The sequence below is a fragment of the Leptidea sinapis genome, chromosome 1 (genome assembly GCF_905404315.1).
Source record: "Leptidea sinapis chromosome 1, ilLepSina1.1, whole genome shotgun sequence".
Taxonomy (NCBI): domain Eukaryota; kingdom Metazoa; phylum Arthropoda; class Insecta; order Lepidoptera; family Pieridae; genus Leptidea; species Leptidea sinapis.
In genome coordinates, this window is record NC_066265.1 from 13,866,714 (window position 1) to 13,877,152 (window position 10,439).

Sequence of the window (10,439 nt, forward strand, 5' to 3'; positions counted from 1 at the left end):
AAATAATAAAAAGTAAAAACAGAATAGCATTTATCAAGCACAATTTTTTTTTTAATTTTATGTCCAGGGTAACTATGACTGTAAGGCTTAGCACGCACTGCGATTAAACGCATAATTTTAAAAGTAAGTCTGAAAACGTAAAAAAAACACATAGCTTTCTATACAAGCGCACGCATTAGCGACTTTTTTCAGTAACTGATTTTAAAAACGCAACTTGCTACATTTTGATCGCGGTTTGTAAAAGCGTGTTTTTTTGTGCCCCATAGTATTAGTATGATGGCGCACGCACGGCGGTTTACCGCATTCGGTTTTCTATTCAGGCTTGACTGGGCGAGCGCAGAGGATAGATCTTTAGGTGATATTGCCTTACGAAATGCAGTGTCTTTAAATTGTAGATACTGCCCCACAGATTGTTATAACTTGTCAAAAGGACCAATGGACATTCTGTAGTAATTAATAAACTTATCGGGATGCTGCCGCACGTCGTTCTATATTTTGCAAAAATATCCTTTCAAATGTCTTTGATCTGTTAATGGGTGTACCCTATGGCGGCGCTGTTTTCGTATATTTTTTTTCTATTTTGAAAATCAAAGCCGCAACACATGCTGCTCGCCAGAATGGTGATACTGGGATAAAATTAAGCAAAACGCCAACCGTAGTGCGAGGTTGCATGCGGTTTGGCCTTTTCCAAGCCGCTCGCCTTTAATCGCAGTGCGTGCTAAGCCGAACACCAATATATTATTACACTCTTTGGTCAAGCTTTTAACTGATAAAATTTAATTTGTCTATGCTTTTCATTTCACAGTTCAGCAGAGGTATTCTATTCTTTATATTGTGGATTTTGTGGAGAGGTCGAGGTTGAGGTAGGCTATCAAGTAATGAGTAAAGGTACGGTGTTAAGAGCATTTCAGTTTTAACGGTAATGATCAGTGTTTATAAACAACAGTTTTAAAATTTTATTTTAAATCTGAAACAAATACAGAAGCTGTTAGTAAAATCACAAAATCACTTAAAATACACAAAGATATACTAAAATATATAAATAATCATGTTAGTGTAGCTGTACCTACAACAAATAACATCAATGTCTAACATCTAACCTTTAACGTAATGCCTTCGTAGCATCACAGATCGTAAAAATATTAATCGTGCATTAACAATAATAACGTATGCCAAAAAACTCTTTCTTAAAAGAACATGTTATTATTATTTTATATACCATAATATTAGCTCTGATAAGAACCATTTAATAAAGATGTACATCAAGTCATAGAATCATGCAGATCATCAGTAGTCATCTCATCGAAGTACAAGCATCGTCACGTACTCACGTGACCAGTCATATTCTACGCGTTACACAACCTCACAGCAAGGACGAGCGTGCTCTACTAAAGCGCGTAAATATCTATTCATTCAATTTTAATCAATCAGCAACAGGAGTGAGTGCTCATTGACACCCGCCGATCGAGCATCGACGCGAGTTTACACAAGCGCTCGCTGGCCGGCTCACTACGACAGCATTAGTTTTAGAGCGAGAAGAACACATTGTATTATTCTCAATTCTAATTGAATTAAACGTTTAACTAATTGGTCAATATGTAAGCTTTAGTATTGGTGTTAACTAATTTTAAGGATTTTGTGTATATATCGTGTAACTGAAATAAATCATACATTCCTTATATTCCTCACATTCTTCTATATCTATTCATTCAATTTTAATCAATCAGCAACAGGAGTGAGTGCTCATTGACACCCGCCGATCGAGCATCGACGCGAGTTTACACAAACGCTCGCTGGCCGGCTCACTACGACAGCATTAGTTTTAGAGCGAGAAGAACACATTGTATTATTCTCAATTCTAATTGAATTAAACGTTTAACTAATTGGTCAATATGTAAGCTTTAGTATTGGTGTTAACTAATTTTAAGGATTTTGTGTATATATCGTGTAACTGAAATAAATCATACATTCCTTATATTCCTCACATTCTTCATACTACTCAAGCAGTAATTGTTTTATTCAATCTCCAAACGCAGAGACTCCAAATTAGTATTAAAAGTGTTACTTAAAACTTAATCCTCTTTCTCTTAATATATTTACATAAAATATTTTCAATTGGAGTAAAAACCTGGGAAAAGATATACTTAAAAGATGTAGGACGTGGAACTATGAATATACGGTAGACATTTCCCTATAAATCTAGACAACAATCACACAGTGATCCCTAATCCTAAGTTTTGCCAGAAATACATAGAGTATACCTGGAGTGCAGGCATGGTTTAGCTGTACCTAAGCTGAAATTGTTGAATTATTAGGTATAAGAGAGCTCTTAAATTTCAAGAACTATGATTTTGGTGGTGTATCAGGTTGAAGATCTCCATAGTATTTTCCTTTCAATATTTTGGATATTTTCCAATTTCTTATTGGATCAATTATAATACATCATCGATTTCAAATTGTATCGTATTATCAATCGGCATAATAATAATCCAAACATTTATATAATTTACTTGAAACGCCCCAAAATTATAATGCAAAAGTTGCTTACGATCTACTTCATTGAGTCTGCAAAATAACTGCTTTAAAACTGCTGTCATTGCAGTTCAAATTTTAAAATAATTTGACAAATACGATTATTTTGTAGTAAGCGGCGTGCTGTTGCAGTAAAATTTTAGTGGAATAGCTATTCCTTCACCGCAATGTACCAGCAAATAACTGCAACAGGCCTGCTTAATGGAATACCGATATGTCAAAATTTTATCTTTGTAAAAGGCGTTGCGTTGCAGTTGCTGCAACTGCACTCAGTTGCAGCTTTTGAAGACTGCACGAATCCTGCAGTAGAACTGTTACAAAATTAATTTCTACTAATGAATGAATGCTCGAAAAAAGATTTGAATTAAATATAGTTGGTTACGAAACACTGAAAATACTTGAAGAGGGTTAATTCTAGTAATCGCGGAAATTGAAATCTATTATTTTATACATTTTCTTGTCTGAAAATATGTTATGGTTTGAACTGATGGCCTCATCGAAAAAATTAAGTGCAAACCAATATAATATACAATACAATATGCAACTTGGTTTAAGCTGATGGATTGATTGAGTATATGCAAGCATAATCTAACTAAATAAAATGAAAATAAAGTTAAAAAACTCATAAACGCTTTAAAAATCTAGCATTGTAAATAATAAGAATTTGGTAAAATTTATAAATTTAAAAATAAAAATGCATAAATGCCTATTGCAAACCGCGCTACGATTTACTTCATCAAACCTGCAAAATAACTGCAAGAAAACTGCTGTCATTACAGTTACAATGTTAAAATAATTTAATAGAATACGATAATTTTGCAGTAAACGTGCAGTTGCAGTTCAGTTTAATTAGTGGAATAGTTATTCCTGCACCGCAACGTTCCTGCGTTTTTAAACAATACGTTTAACATGTTTTATAAACCGATTAGGGGCGTGGCTTAACTGTTTGGTTAAATGGATAACATCACCCACGTTCCTGCCTGCGGTGCCTGCGGTGAGGGAAATTAGCACACAATAATATTAAATTATTAAAACTTTCGTGAGTCATACTAGTTTCGGACCATTCGGAGGTCCTTCATCAGGACCTAGGCTAGGACTAGTCGGTAACGACACCGACAAAAACGTGAGTAAAGCCGTATTAATAAATAACTAATATGTTAGCGTTCATTGAATGAAGACATATCATTCGTAGTTAGTGATAATTCTATTTAGTTTGAATTTAATAGAGTGGAATAAAGAAATTACTTTGTTTTTTATGTGACTGATTACAGAACGACTGGTTCTTTGGGATGTTATATTGGTAGCGTAAAGACACTACTCACATCATTCTTCCACATCCTTTTTTTTATACGGTGGGACTACATATAACAACAACTTTTGAAAATCACAATCGTTCAATATTTAATTCTTAAATATTGAACGAATGTGATTGCAGGTATGGTCGAACCCGGAATCAATTCCTGTTTCGTCTATTGAGAACTAAATCTACTATGAATACAGCAGTTTTGTTAAAAAATTAGCGTAGTGGACCAGGCTTTACTGGAATACCGATACGTCAAAATTTGATCTTTGATAGGCGTCGCGCTGCAGTGCAGTTACAGTTTTTTTGTGGAATAGCTCAGCAATAGATGCATCGATTCGCTAACACTGTATATGTAAAGGTATTGCTCGATCACGATGTAATAATGAAATATAATTTAAAAAGATTTAACATTAAATATAATATTACCAAAATTAATACTAAAAGTCCCACGATTCACGGTCCCTGATTGACCATTTATGAGCATGATATAAGGCCATCGCTTCTATCACACAAAAAGCCCTGGGCTTCAACGACCGGCCCGGCTGGTGTGAGTTGTCCAATGTTGTCGTGATTTATCACAATCAATCACAATTCGGTTTATTCTGTTCAGTCTTTTAATTTGCTGTTAGTGGTTGGTCATTATCGTATTTTTAAAAGACGAAACGCAAGCGTTCTCCCGACGACGAAAACCGTTGTAGAAAACGGTTGTCGTTGAAATTGGGTTGAAGATGGTTTCTAAGCCGTCTTCAAACCAGTACCGACCACAACCGCTCTTTAAAAATTAGAACGAAACTTATTTGATATGGAATACAATTGCGTTTTTTTAGTGAAATTGTTGCAGTTATTTATAACTGTTAGTGTAATAATTGTAATAAATATGTTTCATAGTCAAGAAATCTAAAATCTATACTTGAATGGATTTAACCATGTCATTTCGAACGATAAAAGGTTGTGATCAATGGTTTTGAATCTGAGACAGTTGATATTAGCTCTGGAGTTCCACAGGGATCAATTCTTGGCCCTCTCCTCTTCATCTTATTTATAAATGACATTGACTCGTGCTTTGAGGACAGTAAATTCCTGCTATACGCTGACAACCTTAAAATATATCACTCTATAAACTGTGTTGATGATGATTTATTCCTTCAGAATGATTTCGACTGATTCTCTGTCTATTGTGCTAAAAACAAACTAAGCCTCAATCTTCAAAAATATAACTTCATATCATTTTCACGGAAAATAAAACACATTAACTTCACTTATTTACTTTGTGGGACTAGATTAACCAGGGTATATTCTGTACGGGACTTAGGAATTTAACTCGACAGTAAACTTATTCTTGATACACATGTTAATAACATAATTAATAAAGCTTATAAGATGTTTGGCTCTGTGATGCGTAACATTCATAGTTTTAAGAAGACTTCAACTGTTTTACATTTGTATAGATCACTTGTTCGATCGCAGTTAGAGTATTCTGTGAGTTTATTCAACCCTTTTTACACTAAATATGTAACAAATATTGAAATGATACAAAAATGTTTCCCCGCAATATATATTATAAAAATACAAAAACTTATATCAATTACGAGCAGTTACTTAAAAAATACAACATGTTGAGTTTAGAAACGAGGCGTATACAGTTAGAGATTATGTTGTTATACGACTTATGCAACAATAAATATGACTGTATTTTTTTATTGACTTAACGCGTAAAATTTGTTATCGTGTACCCATTCGACACCACGTGAGAGCAACACGTTACACATCAATTATTTGCCTTGACAAAATGTCGTACTAACGCTGGCTGTCACTGCCCTATCGATAGGGCCGTAGATTTATACAATAAATATTTTAATGAAATCGACGTTTTTAATGAAGAAAAACACAAATACAGGCGCTTAGTCTTGGATAAATTAAAATTGTTAAATAATATATAAAACTATTTGCTTCAGGAAACACGTCGTGCACTTAGTTTATAGGTAATAATTAAGTACAAAGTTTATAAATATTATATAAGATCATTCATGACCCCACTATTATTAGTAAGTCGTGGATAACGGGGTTGATTGTACACATACTTAACTATTTGAACAATTAGTTATAAGTAACACTGTTTGTATGATTGTTTGTTGTCCTAAATAAAATAAAATAAAAAATAGCATAGGTTGGTGAGTCTATCGGTAATAGATTGTCAAGCGTATGTTTCTATTGTCAGGCAAAAAGCAAACTTTTTATTGTAAGAACTACTTTGACAATGAACGTCGAACGATAAGGACGATGCGACGTTCGCGGCGACGCAACGTGTGTCGTTGCATGGTCTAACACTCGACTGTATTTTCTTTGGTCTCCGCTGTGCTACAACTAGATATTGCACCACCTAAGAACAATAGCTTCTTTATTGCGGCAACTTCAAGTCGTGATGATATTTTGGCTGCAATTCAAAAATACAACAAAACCAACGCAAACAACAAACTTAATACACAACTGCTTCGTATTGGAGGAGAATAAGCTCAAATATATGTATCAGAGCATTTATGCCCCGATAAGAAAAATCTTCATGGTGCCACCAGGATAAAATATAAAAAGTTGGTCTACAAGTTCATCTGGGTTCGAAATGGTCAAATTTACATTCGCAAGGATGAAAAGTCACAGGCAGTACGTATATCATCCCTAAAGTTTCTAGATGATATTAAGCAATAGTGTCGGAAGTCACTTAGCTATTGATCCCTGAACGTAGCTAATCTTCATGCTTAATATTTACTACCAAAACATCCGCGGTGTAAAGACTAAATTGACAGAGTTCTATTTAAGCATTCTGAATCAAAATTATGATGTAATTATTCTTACCGAAACGTGGCTAACAGCTGATATACATCATGAAGAATTATTTGATCCTAGATATACTGTTTACAGAAATTGATAGGAATTGTTCCCAAAAATCTAGAGGAGGTGGAGTCCTAATAGCAATCCAAAGCTTCTATGTAACCAAAAGAATGATAAATCTTGAAACCAAAGATGAAAATGTGTGGGTATCCTTAGGCAGTCAATATAATAGTCACCAATCAAGTTCGAACCAAATAGGGAATGTGCTGTTTACCTTCCCCCGCCACTAAATAGAAGTGACGTGAAAGATTTTTTTGAGTGTGCAAATGAAGCTGTTTCCTACTTTCAGGAATTTATAATCGTGGGTGACTTCAATATGAGCTCAATATCATGGACTGACAGTAATCAACCAAATGTTTATGAACCCAGGAACTATGATAATTACTTTGGGTTTAATTTGGTCGATTTTTTATCATTAAGTGGTTTAAAACAAAACAATAATGTAATGAATTGTTATGACAAGATTTTGGATTTGGTTCTTTCAACTAATCAAGCTCGGGTAACTAAGTCTAACATAATCATTAGTAAGCTAGATCCTTTACACCCACCTCTTAATATTCAAATAGATAAAATAAGCTTACAATTTATGAAAAAAAAGCCAAGAACCAAATTTAATTTCTTTAAAGCTAATTATAACACTATAATATCAAGTCTAATAAATGTTAATTTGTCATAAGATTTTCTTGTATATATTCATAAATTGTTAATTTCTATAATATTTTGTAATAAGTTTAATTTAATTTACTAGTATTTTGTTTTAATTTTTAAGTCTTGTTTTTGCCTATTGTAAATATCTATTATGAAATGCTGTGAATGCCTTAAAGTAATAGATATACTAGACTATATAGAACCTTAGAATATTGTGTAAGCAAATGTCATGTATACGTATTGTTGGTATTCCAATAAATAAATAAATACATTTGGATGCTTGTATGCGATGCATCTTGACACTCAATGGCATCTTTCAAATTTTGTATCATACGCTTCGTGTTATTTTACGTTCAAATTAATAATTACTGATGATATGTGATCCCACTGTCTTTCTTATTTCTTGTAGTATTGTTTTTGCAATGATTTACTACGCAATCCAGCATTTTAGTTTCAATTATTAGCAAAGTTTAACAGAACAATTGGCACGTCACACATTGTTCGAGACTGGCTCGAGTACGCCCATTTGGGCGTAGTATCATTTGCCGCACTATGTGACTACGCCTGCGATATTTAGTTGGAGTGCAGCGGAGACCAATCCATTATGTAAGGCTTTTTTCACCTTGGACGTAAAAACGGTGTCGTCGTCGCAGAACAGAAAACGGTCTTTAGAAACGTTTCGTCATTGCAACGCCCACCAATATTTGCTGTCATTTCTTTTACATGCAAAAGACCGTTGATGGAAGATGTACACTAGATTTGCTGTCAGCATATGTAAATGAGATAACAAAAGTCTACGTAATATAACTATAAAACTATAACATAGTACTGAAGTCTATTATGTTTTCTATTTTTCCTTCTGGTCGATTTGTACTAGGTTATAGACAACATATTTGTCCCATATTTAAATAATAACTGAATTCACACCAAATAACTCAATTTCGTATTAACAATCAGAATTTATTCAATTAGAATTTAAATGAAATAGTATTGCACCATGGCAACCAATGTTTGTTGGGAACCGATGAACTGGGTCGAAACAAAAAATTCTCATACGTGAAAGGGGTAATGCCTGTCCAGCGACGAATAGTGGCAGAACACTGAAAATTATGTGAAAATAGTTTTGATACTTTGATAACTTCTGAGTTTTCTTAACTTGTAATAAACGTACTTTATTGATTGACAAGGTAAACAAAAGGTATATAATGTTTTTTATTAAAAAAAAGTAAATAATAAATCAAATTTTATGAATATTAATTTATTCGGTTTCATAATCAAAATCAGATTCCAAATATTTAATTCCAGAAAATGAATCATAAATAACATCCGAGCTGCATATAAACGGTTCCAATGCAGTATTTGTACTTTCAAACCTCTCTTCATATTTATTTTCTACGTTTATTACGTGATATATATACTTTTTCAAGTCTTCTGGAGAAACATCTGGAAAACAGGCTTTTTTTAACTCTATTTTTGCGTTGTCCACTCCTAAATTTTTGCTAGCTGTTTTTCATAATAATAATAATAGATAACAAGCATTATCCATTACTATGACACAGGGTTCATTCAAATTGGGTATTAATAATTTTTCATGTAACCATTTCATGAAATTGCTTCTATTCATGTATTATGATAATCTGCCGTTTTTGATTCTGTGCTATATACCAACAGTGCAGGAACAAACCCCTTATTAACCGACTTCAAATAAAGGAGGAGGTACTCAATTCGTCGGTATGTTTTTTTTAATGTTTGTTACCTCTAACTAACTTTGGACTGGGTGAACCAATTTTGATAATTCTTTGTTTATTTGAAAGCTAGGGCTTTTTGCAATTTTGGAATTTGATCCAGATCTGACAATGGCAACCATGAAAAAACCATAAAAATCTTTAATTTGCTATAAGTATGTGAGCGACAAATTTACGAATAACTAAATATGGCGCCAACCGATTTCAATAATTATTTTTGTAGTGGAAAGGATATGCTTCAAAGGAAGTTTGGTAAGAGTTTGGTTAGCTTCAGATTCACTTAAATTCTTAATATACAATAAAATTTTAACATAAAAACAACCAACTTCAAAAACACTATTCCAAAACAATAGATATAATATGCACTAAAAAGTATGAAAATAATTGCGTAGTATTTTTATACAATCTAATTAATTAATCTACTATTTTTGAAGTCAGTATCAGACAAGGTAGGTTTGTACTACATACATAGATATAGGTGAGATGTGCTTGAGTCGGACACGCGACGTGAGAAGGCGATAGCGGGGCCGCGGCTGGAGGACACCGATTCCAAAAATAACATCAATACAATCTGAAACCAAAATGCGTTATATTGTGATAAATAAATTAATAAATAAAGAAAATAAATTCCAAGTAACTAATTAATTGTCTTGAGTTACGTAACAGCAATAGAAATGATTGAATTACGTCATCGAAAATATGATATTTTTATATATTTAAAAATATAAAATAGTGTTGGCAGATTCAGAATTCATAAAAATTTGACTTTCACGACTCTCTGGTCAAACTCTAGCAGATATTGTAGTGTATTTCGGGTACTCACAATACCAATCAAATTTATGTGTCTCTGTTGTTACATTATTATTGTTATTTTAGTGACGCATCTATTTTTCATCTTCTTTCTACGCAGTAGACCAAGAACACACATTATTAAAGTGAAACTTTTATAACATCGTCTCAAACTTTTTCATCTGTGTGTTGCATGTCGCGTGACGGTCGGGCGGCGCCTATAGTTCGCAGCAGCTGACCGTGTAGTGTAAAGACTATTACTCATTTGTGCCAATGCTCCACGATATTTTATTTGTTTATTGATTAAAACATAATATACGATATATAATTTCGATACAAATGCTTATATTAGTAATTATGTGGAAAGTAGAAAAGGAAAATTTTGCTGCGTGGCTGCATACATACAACCAATAAATATATATTATTTATTCTAATTTAATGCCTACAACTCCATTGTTGATAGAACTTTTGCGTGGTAATAAATATGCTTCATTTATCTGGCTTATTTTCGGTATTATATCTCTTCCTACAAGAGT